Source organism: Apium graveolens, unplaced genomic scaffold (genome assembly GCF_009905375.1).
Source record: "Apium graveolens cultivar Ventura unplaced genomic scaffold, ASM990537v1 ctg4297, whole genome shotgun sequence".
NCBI lineage: Eukaryota > Viridiplantae > Streptophyta > Magnoliopsida > Apiales > Apiaceae > Apium > Apium graveolens.
In genome coordinates, this window is record NW_027418478.1 from 68,337 (window position 1) to 79,659 (window position 11,323).

The 11,323-nt window shown below is 39.4% G+C and overlaps 1 non-coding gene across 1 annotated transcript; it reads left to right on the top strand.

Annotated features, from left to right (window-relative positions):
• The first annotated feature begins 10,855 nt into the window (after positions 1-10,855).
• LOC141701686 (small nucleolar RNA R71) lies at positions 10,856-10,962 on the top strand. Its single transcript, XR_012566873.1, has one exon. It is a non-coding gene; the product is annotated as a small nucleolar RNA R71 (small nucleolar RNA).
• The last annotated feature ends 361 nt before the right edge of the window (positions 10,963-11,323 follow it).

Sequence of the window (11,323 nt, forward strand, 5' to 3'; positions counted from 1 at the left end):
CAAAACAGTCTAAAGAAAATCGGACGTTACGACGGCTATGTTTACGCGATTACCAATATTTATACCACTCCAATTCTTTACCAATTCACTACAAACCACCCAACCATCATCAATACATCAAACACAACTTATATCAAGGCAAAGTCAGTCCATAATCTCAAGGTTTTCCAACTTATTCAACCGCAAACATGATCTACTAACCATAACTTAAGATTCATTAACCATTAACCAAGATTCATATCCAAAATCACCACAAATCCAACCAAACTATCTAACATACATGGATCTTGCTATACATACATGGATATTTCTATATATACATTAATCCATCCATAAACTCATCAAAACTCAAAGTTCAAACTATAAGTTAAAGGTGAGAGTTGTTTATACCTCCTTGAAGCTTCCTAACACAACCCAAGAGCTTTGAATGCCTAAAAGAACCTTGATCCTTGCTTGTATAACCTTAATCTTTCATAAAAATTCAAGAAAACTAAAGTTATTTCTTGAAGGTTACTATTCACCATCTTCTTCCTTGATTTATATAAAAAGATTGGCTTGGAATTAGAAGCTTAAACTTATAGGAAGTATGTAACTATCCATGGGGAAGCTTAGATAATTACCTTGCTAAATAGTAAGTGGTGGAGCTTGGATCTTCAAATTTTAAGAAATGGGCCGAGAGCTAGCTTGGGAAGAAAGATATTTTTGTGTTTTGTTTGATGAAAATGAAATGATTTGCTTGGTTGGTTGATTTTTGTGTTGTTTTTGGTTAATGACTTAATTAACCTTGATTTTGTGTGGTTATAATTCAACCACACTTCCTTCCCTTCTATGTCATGCTTGTGTCACCTTGCACATGTCATTATGCTCCCACTTGTCCACACCTTGTGGTTTGATGATGTCACAATCCCTGGCTTCTTGTACAAGCTTGTCTCTTGGTCACTTATTTGTTTTACGGTTCGCTTATCTTTCGTTCTCGTTTATCGTTTGAGGGATCATACCCGGGATCTTATTACTTAGGTTCCCTTAACCTTTCTCAATATATTATATTCCTTTTATGATCCTCTCCTATAATCCTTTAATTTCAATCCTTTTTATCCTGTTACCTTATACTCAATTCTCTCCGTATCTTGTGGATTTCCGGGAAAAATCAAAGTGTTCGGAATTGGATTCTGACGATCTTTACATACACTTATATACCACATAGAGTACTAATAATATCCCATAAGATCAATAACAGAACCCCTACATAGCGTGGCATGAAAAGTTTTCTCGTTCAGCAAAAACACTATTCATAAGGGTTTCAAAATTTCTCAAAAATTGGGGTTATTACACTAATTCACCTGATTCTCAGAGTAATGCCTCAAATGTAAAAACACTAGAAAACACATTAAAACACCAATAACTTGAGTATAAATACACCAATTCAAAGCTTTACGAAGCGTAATAAAGTGTCATAAATGCCACTCAACATACCCCCAAACTTGAATTGATACTTGTCCTCAAGCATAAATAGACTCAAAAAATAAGAAATAAAAATGCATGAATGCAACTAAATAAATGCAACGATCCCCATAGAATAACTAAACCAATCAACAAGTAATACCTCAGCAAATGCAGTTATTCACATAAAGATCTACCAAACCTCTCAAATCAATCTACAAACCAAAGACGTACGTGTGTGCAACTACTTACAGATATACTATCGCAACTAGATCAACAATCATGACTCACTACTTACCAAAGCAATCCCAAGTTTATAAATAGAATAGAAGCTAGACTCAAAATAACTTATAACACTTCAATTCTTATATTGGAGTTTAACATGGATTCACGCTTTTATTCACAACAAAACAACACAAGTATGCTTATTTGATCGTGCAATGAGTGAGGTCCACAAAAGACTTATACAATAGTACCCATGTAGCGAGCGTTAGATCCCAGGCTATAAAAGCCTTAGGTCACTAGGCACAAAGTCCCCTAAGAACTTAATAACTCGAGTACTAAAGAGCCCACTCATGATCAATTATACATAACACTTTTTTTTCTTTTTTTTTTCTTTTTTTTCAAATTTCTGAACAAGTACGTTTCGCTCCATCTCGCTCAACCCTAGACTACTCATATAAATATGAGCCGGCTACTAGCCATTTGACACCTAGCCACACAAATAGCAATGAAATCCAATTTTCTCCCATTTTTTAAATCTCCATGCTAATTTATTATTAAGTGAATATCCTCAGTTCTAAATATAAACAAACGATTAAACCTCGACAAAAAAATAAACCATGACCATGATCTAGCACTCTAGCAACCTATAAGACTTAGTGAAATAAAATTGTCTCTAGCATGCAAATTAATTCGATAAGACTTAACATCACTAAATAAAACATCACTATACTAGCATCAATATCACAGATTAATCGGAAAAATCATTTAAGGGATCAATGTTATTATGCACATGCATGCAGCTACATGAACAAATTATCATAAAAAAACTACCAAAAATAAAAAACTACTACATGGCAAAATATGCAACTATATGCACTAAACTATCATGAATATGCAAACTAAATGTGACTCCCACAAACATATTCCTTCAACTACTACCCCCAAACTTAAAATATTCACTGTCCTCAGTGAAGGTAATAGTAAGGAATCAGGCATACCTACTGCGAATTAGAATCATCACCCTCAACGGGTGGAGTGTCAGGCGTGTCTGGAGGCGGATACACAGAGTCCTCACCAAATACTGGCCACTGGATGTCAACACCGGTGGCTCTAAAAGCTGTCCCAAGTGCCTGGGTGAGATCATGTGCAAACCGACTGTGGATATCGTGAATCGCATCCATCCTCCTCGCTAGACGCCTATACTGCAATCCCGCTTTATCTAAGCTTCGCAAAGTGCACTCTCAGTCGAATTCAAACCAGCTCCAATATCTGCTCCAGCCTCCTCCTGCTGCTGCTGCAACGAACCAGCCGCCTCACCTAACTGAGCTCTCCAAGCTGCCTTACTTGCCTGCTGCGTACCACCCGCATACATATGATCCATGGGTACACCACCTGGCAGATGAACATATGAATAACCAAGCCCCTTAGGATTGGGCTTTCCTCCTCCCCACTCCTGCATGCTCAACAGCGTAGAACTGTCGATAGGAGCACTGGGAAGCTACAACTGCTCATGTGCGGGCCAATGAACACCAACTGCCACGCACAGCTTCGTCACAACGGATGCATAGGGTATAGCACCTGTGGTACCTCCTCTCAAGAACCTCAAAATCTCCTGATAAATAACCATCCCCAAATCAATGTAATCGCCCTGAAGAATACCCCATAGCAGACGAGCACGCTCCATAGTAATCTCATGCACATGCGAAGATGGCATGATGTTAGCACAAATAAACGAGTTCCAAGCCCGTGCAAACCTGTTCATACACGACGCAGGGAACGAGGAGTAATCAGTAGTGCCCCTCTTAAACTTCCAGTGAGTCTTAGGCACACACAGAGTTATAACGATCAGATCCAAGTTGAAGTCCTCGGGAGTCTTATCATTCTATGTGTCCTAACCGGACTTCCTCGCGGGCTGCTCAATCACCCTCCTAATGGCATCAGCACTGTACTCTACAGTCATCCCCCTAACCACCGTGAATCCATTCTTCTTCACCTTAGCGTTAGTATAAAACTCCCGCACAAGACTCATGGGCACAGCAGCGGGAGCCTCACAAAAAGGAACCCAACCCATCTCAAGAATCATCTTCAACAACTTACCATCCTTCCCTGATAGCAGAAAACTTCGCTCCTTAGCAATAGGCTTCGAGAGAAGCCTCGTGTACTCCTCTTCAGCCTCAGGAGTAGAAAACCTCGGCCTCACACCACCCACAGATGAAGAATCGGTGGTGCTGCTGCCAACTTGCGTTCTTTGCCTCTCTGGTGCCATTGGGATTGAATAAGAGAGAATAAAAACTAAGTGTTTGAGAGAGATTTGTGTTTGAGAGTTTGTGAAGTGGTGGAGAAGTTTGTGTATAAGTGTGTGTATTTATAGGTGGAGAGATGAGAATTAGATATGGAATAGAAGTGAGAATTGATTATGGGAATCGTGGGAATAATGGGTTGATTTGGAGAGGGAAATTTGGGATGTGGAAGGGTAAAATTCGGTTTGAAATTGATTTTATAGTTAAACCCCGAAATTCCCTTAAAAACTGTTGTTTTTATTTTATTTTTCGAACAGGGACCCGGCACCGCCGCGCGCTTGGACAGCGCGGGCGCGCTCACCTTCTGGAAATCCGGCGCGGGCGCGCGCTGGATCAGCGCGGGCGCATTGGTTTTTGGAAAAATAGCGTGGCCGCGCGCTGGATGTGTGCTCAGTTTCTGAAGCTGGCCCTGAATTTTTTTTCTTTTTCTGATTTATTTATGTTTTTCTCCTTTCTTCTTGCTTCCTCTACCTACTAATATACAACAAACTTGGGTTGCCTCCCAAGAAGTGCTTCTTTTACGTCGCTAGCTCGACGTAGAACCTTGAGCTCAAACGGATAATAAAATGGCACTAACCACCTCACGGTTTGCCGTGTCACCATAGTAATGCTTATGTTAGTGTTTGTGCCCTAGAGAAAACACTATGATGTTTTAGTTTAAGACATTAGGAATATTAATGTTTATGTTCTATCGATTATTCCCTTTATAATTTATTAATTCTTAATTTACTGTAATATAAATGTTAGACTAATAAATGTCCTTGGAATATGATATGCAATTCTACATCTCTAAGTAAGTGACTTAGAAATAATATTTTGAGAATAGTATCAATATTCCTAAAGGTCCCTAGTCAAGTATTATTATTAAGGGACAATAATAATGCACTAAGACTGGTGTGTTCGTTGACTGATGATCACATCTCATTCATCATAGGTATAATGATACTAAAGTCAAAAACACAGGCAAATATATATGTACATGGTACTGGACAAACCCAATGTGAGATTCTACATGTCTGTTGTGTCATAAGTAATTCTCACAGTGATAATGATGTAATGGTCCTTAGACCTCAAGTCATTATATTGCTATAGGAGAATTAATATACATTGATTTCATTAAAAGTTATCCTTGACCGGGTAATGATAAAAGTGGACATTGGGTATGTTATTAATCGTATGAGAAATAAGAATGATCTAGATGGGAGCCCTCCTATTTTAGGAGTGATATTATTGGCCTCTTGTGTGAGCTAGACTATGAAATGCGTGGCCATGCTCAAATGTTGATTTGATATGATAGTCTACTCATTGATCAAGGAAACTTGGATTAAACTATGGATGACACATTACATGCATCTAGCTTAATCTATAATATTTGGTTAAATGGATTATATTACGTTGTACATTATTCACGAAAGGTTTAATCGATCACCTATTCAATTATTATTACTTGGGTAGCAATGATATATTATTAGATGCCGCTCATTGTTCACGATTTTAAATTAGATTTAAAATTCGTTGCCAACGTAATAATAACCTATAGGGTCACACACAAAGAATGCTTGAAGAATTATTTAATTTAAATTGGATTTAAATTAAATTAAAGTAATTTGAATTATTTATAATATTAATTACGTTTGACTTAATTAATTAGATAAATAATGATATTCGAATTTACTAATATTAATTATGAAATTCATTTGTTAAATAATTAAGTGTGACTTAATTATTATACAAATAGGAATTTCGAATTAATAATAACTCCTAATTAGTTAAGAGTTATAATTCTTATTATACTCTCTATATAATATCTCTTGTGTGGCTGATTTGGTGAAAAAGATTTTTACTAAAACCCTAGCCACCAAGAGAGCAGATGGAGAGAGCAAGAAGAAACGGGTTTGTGCTAGTACACATCCAATCCTTGAGTTCAAGCATTCGTGTGGATACCGATAGAGCGTAGATCGCGAGAGCGGGATGCGTGGTGATTGAAAAAGCTTTGGATCTCCATTAGTCAACCAATTGGTAAAGCTTCTTAAGGTAAACAATCTGATCTACGAATTAAATATATGTTTTTCGTATGGATCCTACGGTGGGTTTCGAAAATTCTGATTTTTTATATTTTTAATTACTGTTTCCGTCGCGTTTATGTGCTCGAAACCGAACAGCTTCAACCTCTTACCATTTACCTTGAATTCTTGGCCCGGATCACTTTCAAAAATTTCCACCGCTCCATGCGGAAACACAGTTTTGATTGTGAAGGGCCCTGACCACCTTGACTTCAACTTTCCAGGAAAAAGACGGAGATGAGAGTTGAACAAAAGAACTTGTTACCCCGACACAAATGATTTGAGCACTAGACCCTATCATGCCACCTCTTGAATTTCTCCTTGTATATTTTGTTGTTCTTATAAGCTTGAAGTCTAAACTCGTCGAGTTCATTCAATTGAAACATCCTCTTCTTTCTAGCTACATCCAAGTCAAGATTCAATTTCTTCAAGCCCAATATGCCTTATGCTCAAGCTCCACAGGAAAATGACACCCTTTACCATAAACCAACTGAAATGGCGACATTCTCAATGGAGTCTTATATGTTGTTCTATACGCCCAAACAGCTTCAGCAAGCTTCAAAGACCAATCTTTCCTCCATGGACACACAAATTTTTCTATAATGAACTTGATCTCTCTGTTAGACACCTCAGCTTGACCATTTGTCTAAGGATGATAAGCCGTAGCAATGCGATGATTCATATTATACCTTTGCATCATAGCAATAAACTTACGATTGCAAAAATGCGACCCCTCATCACTGATTATGACTCTTGGAGTTCCAAACCTTGTGAATAATTTGCTTGTGAAGAAAATTAAGCACTACTTTCGCATCGTTCGTTGGTAACGCCTTAACTTCAACCCATTTTGACACATAATCAACTGCTAACAAGATGTACTGATTGTTACAAGATGAGATAAATGGCCCCATAAAGTCATTTCCCCAAACATCGAAGACCTCAACCTCGAGAAGCACATTAAGAGGCATCTCATCCCTCTTAGACATATTACCCACACGTTGACATCGATCACATTTCACAACGAACTGGTGAGCATCTTTAAACAAGGTTGGCCAAAAGAAACCTGCATGCAGAATACGAGCTGCTGTCTTTTCTCCACCATAATGTCCTCCATAAGCCGTTGAGTGGCAATCTCGCAAGATCCCCCCCCCCGTTTCGCTGTAAGGAATACATCTCCTGATGATTTGGTCAGCTCCTTGTTGAAAAATAAACAGCACATCCTACATATACCACTTCACTTCATGTAGAAACTTCTTCCTTTGAGCATAAGATAAGTCGGGAGGCATTATATTGGTGAATCGGGTTGAAAGTGAAAGTCGCCAAAAACCTGCGGAATGCACTCAAAACCAATTCACTTACTCACAAGGTAGTTCACAATGTCTGCAAACCACGGTTCTTCTTCTTGCACTCCAAACAGCTGCTCGTCGGGAAAAGACTCATTTATCAATATCTTATCCAATGAAGTAACATTAGGGTTCTCTAAACGCGAGAGATGATTAGCGACTTGATTTTCAGTCCCCTTTCTATCCTTGATCTCTAGTTCAAATTTTGAAGCAAAAGAACCCATTTAATCAATCTAGGCTTCAAGTCCTTCTTTGAGACGAGATAACGAATTGCAGCGTGATCTGTAAAAACTGTCACCTTAGTCCCAAGTAGATAAGATCGAAATTTCTCAAAACCGTAGACAATAGCCAAAAGTTCTTTCTCCATAGTCGTGTAATTCAGTTAAGCACCATTTAGGGTCTTGCTAGCATAGTAGACCATATAAAATATGTTGTTCTTCCTCTGCCCAAGAACTGCTCCAACTGCATAGTCACTTGCATCGCACATCATCTCAAAAGGTTCATTCCAATCAGGTGTAGTTATGACAGGTGCCGTGATTAAACTCTTCTTCAACGTCTCAAAAGCTGCAAGGCACTCGTCATCAAACTTGAAAGGGACATCTTTCTCTAGCAAACTGCACAATGGCTTTGAAATCTTAGAGAAGTCTTTGATGAAACGCCTATAGAAACCCACATGACCGAGAAAACTGTGAATTCCTTTAACAGAAATAGGTGGATGAAGATTCTCAATGACCTCCACCTTGGCTTTGTCCACCTCAAGACCCTTACTAGAAACCTTGTGCCCGAGAATAATGCCCTGTCACACCATAAAGTGACATTTCTCCCAATTAAGAACCAGACTGGTCTCAACACACCTCTTGAGAACGTGTCCAAGATTTTACAAGCATTCATCAAAAGAATCTCCAAATACAGAGAAGTCGCCCATGAACACCTCCACATTCTGGCCAATCATATCAGAAAAGATGTTCATCATACATCTCTGAAATGTGGCTGGTGTACCACACAAACCAAATGAAACTCGTCTGAAGGCGAAAGTACCAATGGACAAGTGAAGGTAGTCTTCTTCTGATCTTCTGGGGCGATACAAATCTGACTGTAGCCCGAATAACCATCCAGAAGACAGTAGTACTCTTGACCAGCCAATCTATCAAGCATCTGGTCAATGAAGGGCAAAAGGAAGTGATCCTTCCTAGTGGCCTTGTTCAGCTTCCTGTAGTCCATGCACACTCTCCACCCCGTGACTATTCTTGTAGGAATAAGCTCATTCTTCTCATTTGCTACCACAGTAATTCCACCTTTCTTTGGCACACATTGAACCGGGCTTACCCATGAACTGTTAGAATTAGGATAGATGATCCCTGCATCTAGACACTTAAGAATTTCCTTCTTACTACTTCCTTCATGATTGGATTAAGTCTTCTTTGTTGTTCGACCGTAGGCTTGCTACCTTCCTCTAGCAGAATTTTATGCATGCAATAAAAAGGGCCGATTCCCTTGATATCTGTTATAGTCCAACCAATTTCCGATTTGAACTCTCCCAGAATCCTCAGAAGCTTTTCCTCGTCACTACTTGAAAGGTCAGATGAAATAATAACAGGCAAAGTAGATGCATCACCTAAAAACGCATACCTCAAATGCTCAGGTAAAGGCTTAAGCTCAAGAGTGGGAGCTTCCTCAATAGATGGCTTGAGGCGTTTAGGAGCTTTGTTCAATTCCTCCATTTTAAGAGATTCAAAAGGCATATCAATCTTTCTCTTCCAGGGAGAAGCATTCAAATATTGTAATTGTTCTTCACCTTCGTCATCTTCACTATCTGAATTTCCCAATAAGGCTTTTTCTAAGGCATCAGACCTTAGCAATTGATCAAGTTCTGAAGTCACCACAGAATCGACCAACTTTACCTTTGAGCACTCCTCATTTTCTGTAGGAAATTTTATAGCATTGAACACATTAAAAGTTACATCATGATCCAGCACTCACATTGTGAGCTCACCCTTCTGCACATCTATCAAGGTTCGGCTAGTCGCCAAGAAAGGTCTTCCCAAAATTATGGGAATCTTATTATCCTCCTCGAAATCAAGAATGACGAAATCAGCAGGGAAGATGAGTTTATCAACCTTGACCAAGACATCCTCCACAATACCACGCGGATATGTAATAGAACGGTCGGCCTATTACAAGGTCATATAAGTTGGTTTTAGATCAGGTAAGTCCAACTGCTTGAAGATTGACAAAGGCATCAGATTGATGCTAGCTCCCATCACATAAGCATCTGTTAAAAGACACTTTTCCAATAGTACATGGAATAGTAAAGCTTCCTGGATCTTTAAGCTTCGGAGGCAACTTCTATTGCAGCACAGCACTTTATTCCTCTGTGAGAGCGACTGTCTCTAAATCATCTAGCTTCACTTTCCGAGAGAGAATACCTATCATAAACTTTGCATAACTAGGCATTTGCTCAAGAGCCTCAGCAAAAGGTATGTTGATATGATGTTTCTTGAACACCTCCAGAAACTTCTCAAATTGCTTGTCCAGCTTTTTCTTCTGCAGCCGCTTAGGAAAAGGTGGTGTATGATAGATCTGTTTCTCCCTTGTATTACCCTCAGGAGGAGTGTGCTCAACAATAGTCTTCCTTGGTTCCACTTCTACTTCCTGCTGCTCTACTTCTTTCTCAGCCCCAACTTCTTCAGTCAACGCTTGAGTTTGTTCATGATTCACAACCTTTCCAGACCTCAAAGTGATTGCCTTTACCTGCACCTTAGCTTCCCTCTTTCCTGGCACTTCAGTGTCACTAGGTAGTGTACCAGACTGACGATTTAGCAAGGCATTGGCAATTTCCCCAATTTGATTTTCCAAGGTCTTGATAGAAACAGCTTGACTCTTGCACATAAGCTTCAACTCCTCTAATTCAGATTTTTCATTAGCTTGTTGTAGCTGAAGTTGCTGTCTTGGTGCATATTGCGATTACTAAAAACTAGGGGGGTTGTACTGCTTAGCTGGATACTGCTAATAAAGTTGTTGAACTGCATTCTGAGCGTTGTTCCAACTGAAATTAGGATGATTGTGGTTGTTGGGATGATAAGTGGCTGGCACAGGCTGTTGCGAACGCTGAAAGTTGCTCACGAACTGAGCTAATTCACTAGAAATTTCGCACTGATAAGTCTCATGGGCACCAGCACAAAGCTCATAAACACTAGCAATTTAATTAACCATATAATTAGTCAAAGTGTCCACCTTCATCATCAAAGCCTTAAGTTGGGCAGCTATAGCAGTTGCTGCATCCAACTCCAGAATTCCTGCTACTTTTCCCTGAGTCAGTCTCTGGGAAGGATTCTAGTACTCATTAGCAGCCATCAGTTCAATCAATTCATAAGCTTCATCATAGCTCTTAGCCCACAAGGCTCCTCCTGATGCTACATCGAGCATGGGTCTAGAAATAACACCCAATCCATTGTAAAAACAGTTAATAATCATCCAATCAGGTATCCCATGGTGTGGGCACTTCCTTAGCATCTCCTTATATCGATCCCAAGCCTCACACATAGATTCTTCAGTTTGATGAGCAAACTGAGTAAGAGCATTCCTGATTGTAGCATTCTTCGCCATAGGGAAGAATTTAGTGAGAAATTTTTGAGCAAGATCTTCCCAAGTGGTGATAGACCCTGCTGGTAAAGAATGTAACCAACACTTAGCTTTGTCCCTTAGAGAGAATGGGAAGAGTCACAGATTGATAGCATCTTCAGTCACATCATTGAACTTGAAAGTGTCGCAGATCTCGATGAAATCCCTGATATGCATGTTGGGGTCTTCAGTAGGAGAACCCCCAAACTGAACTGAGTTCTGTATCATCTGAATCGTGCTTGACTTGATCTCAAAAGTGTTAACCCTAATGGCTGGCCTGATGATGCTTGACTGAATGTCATTGATCTTAGGCTGAGAATAGTCCATCAAA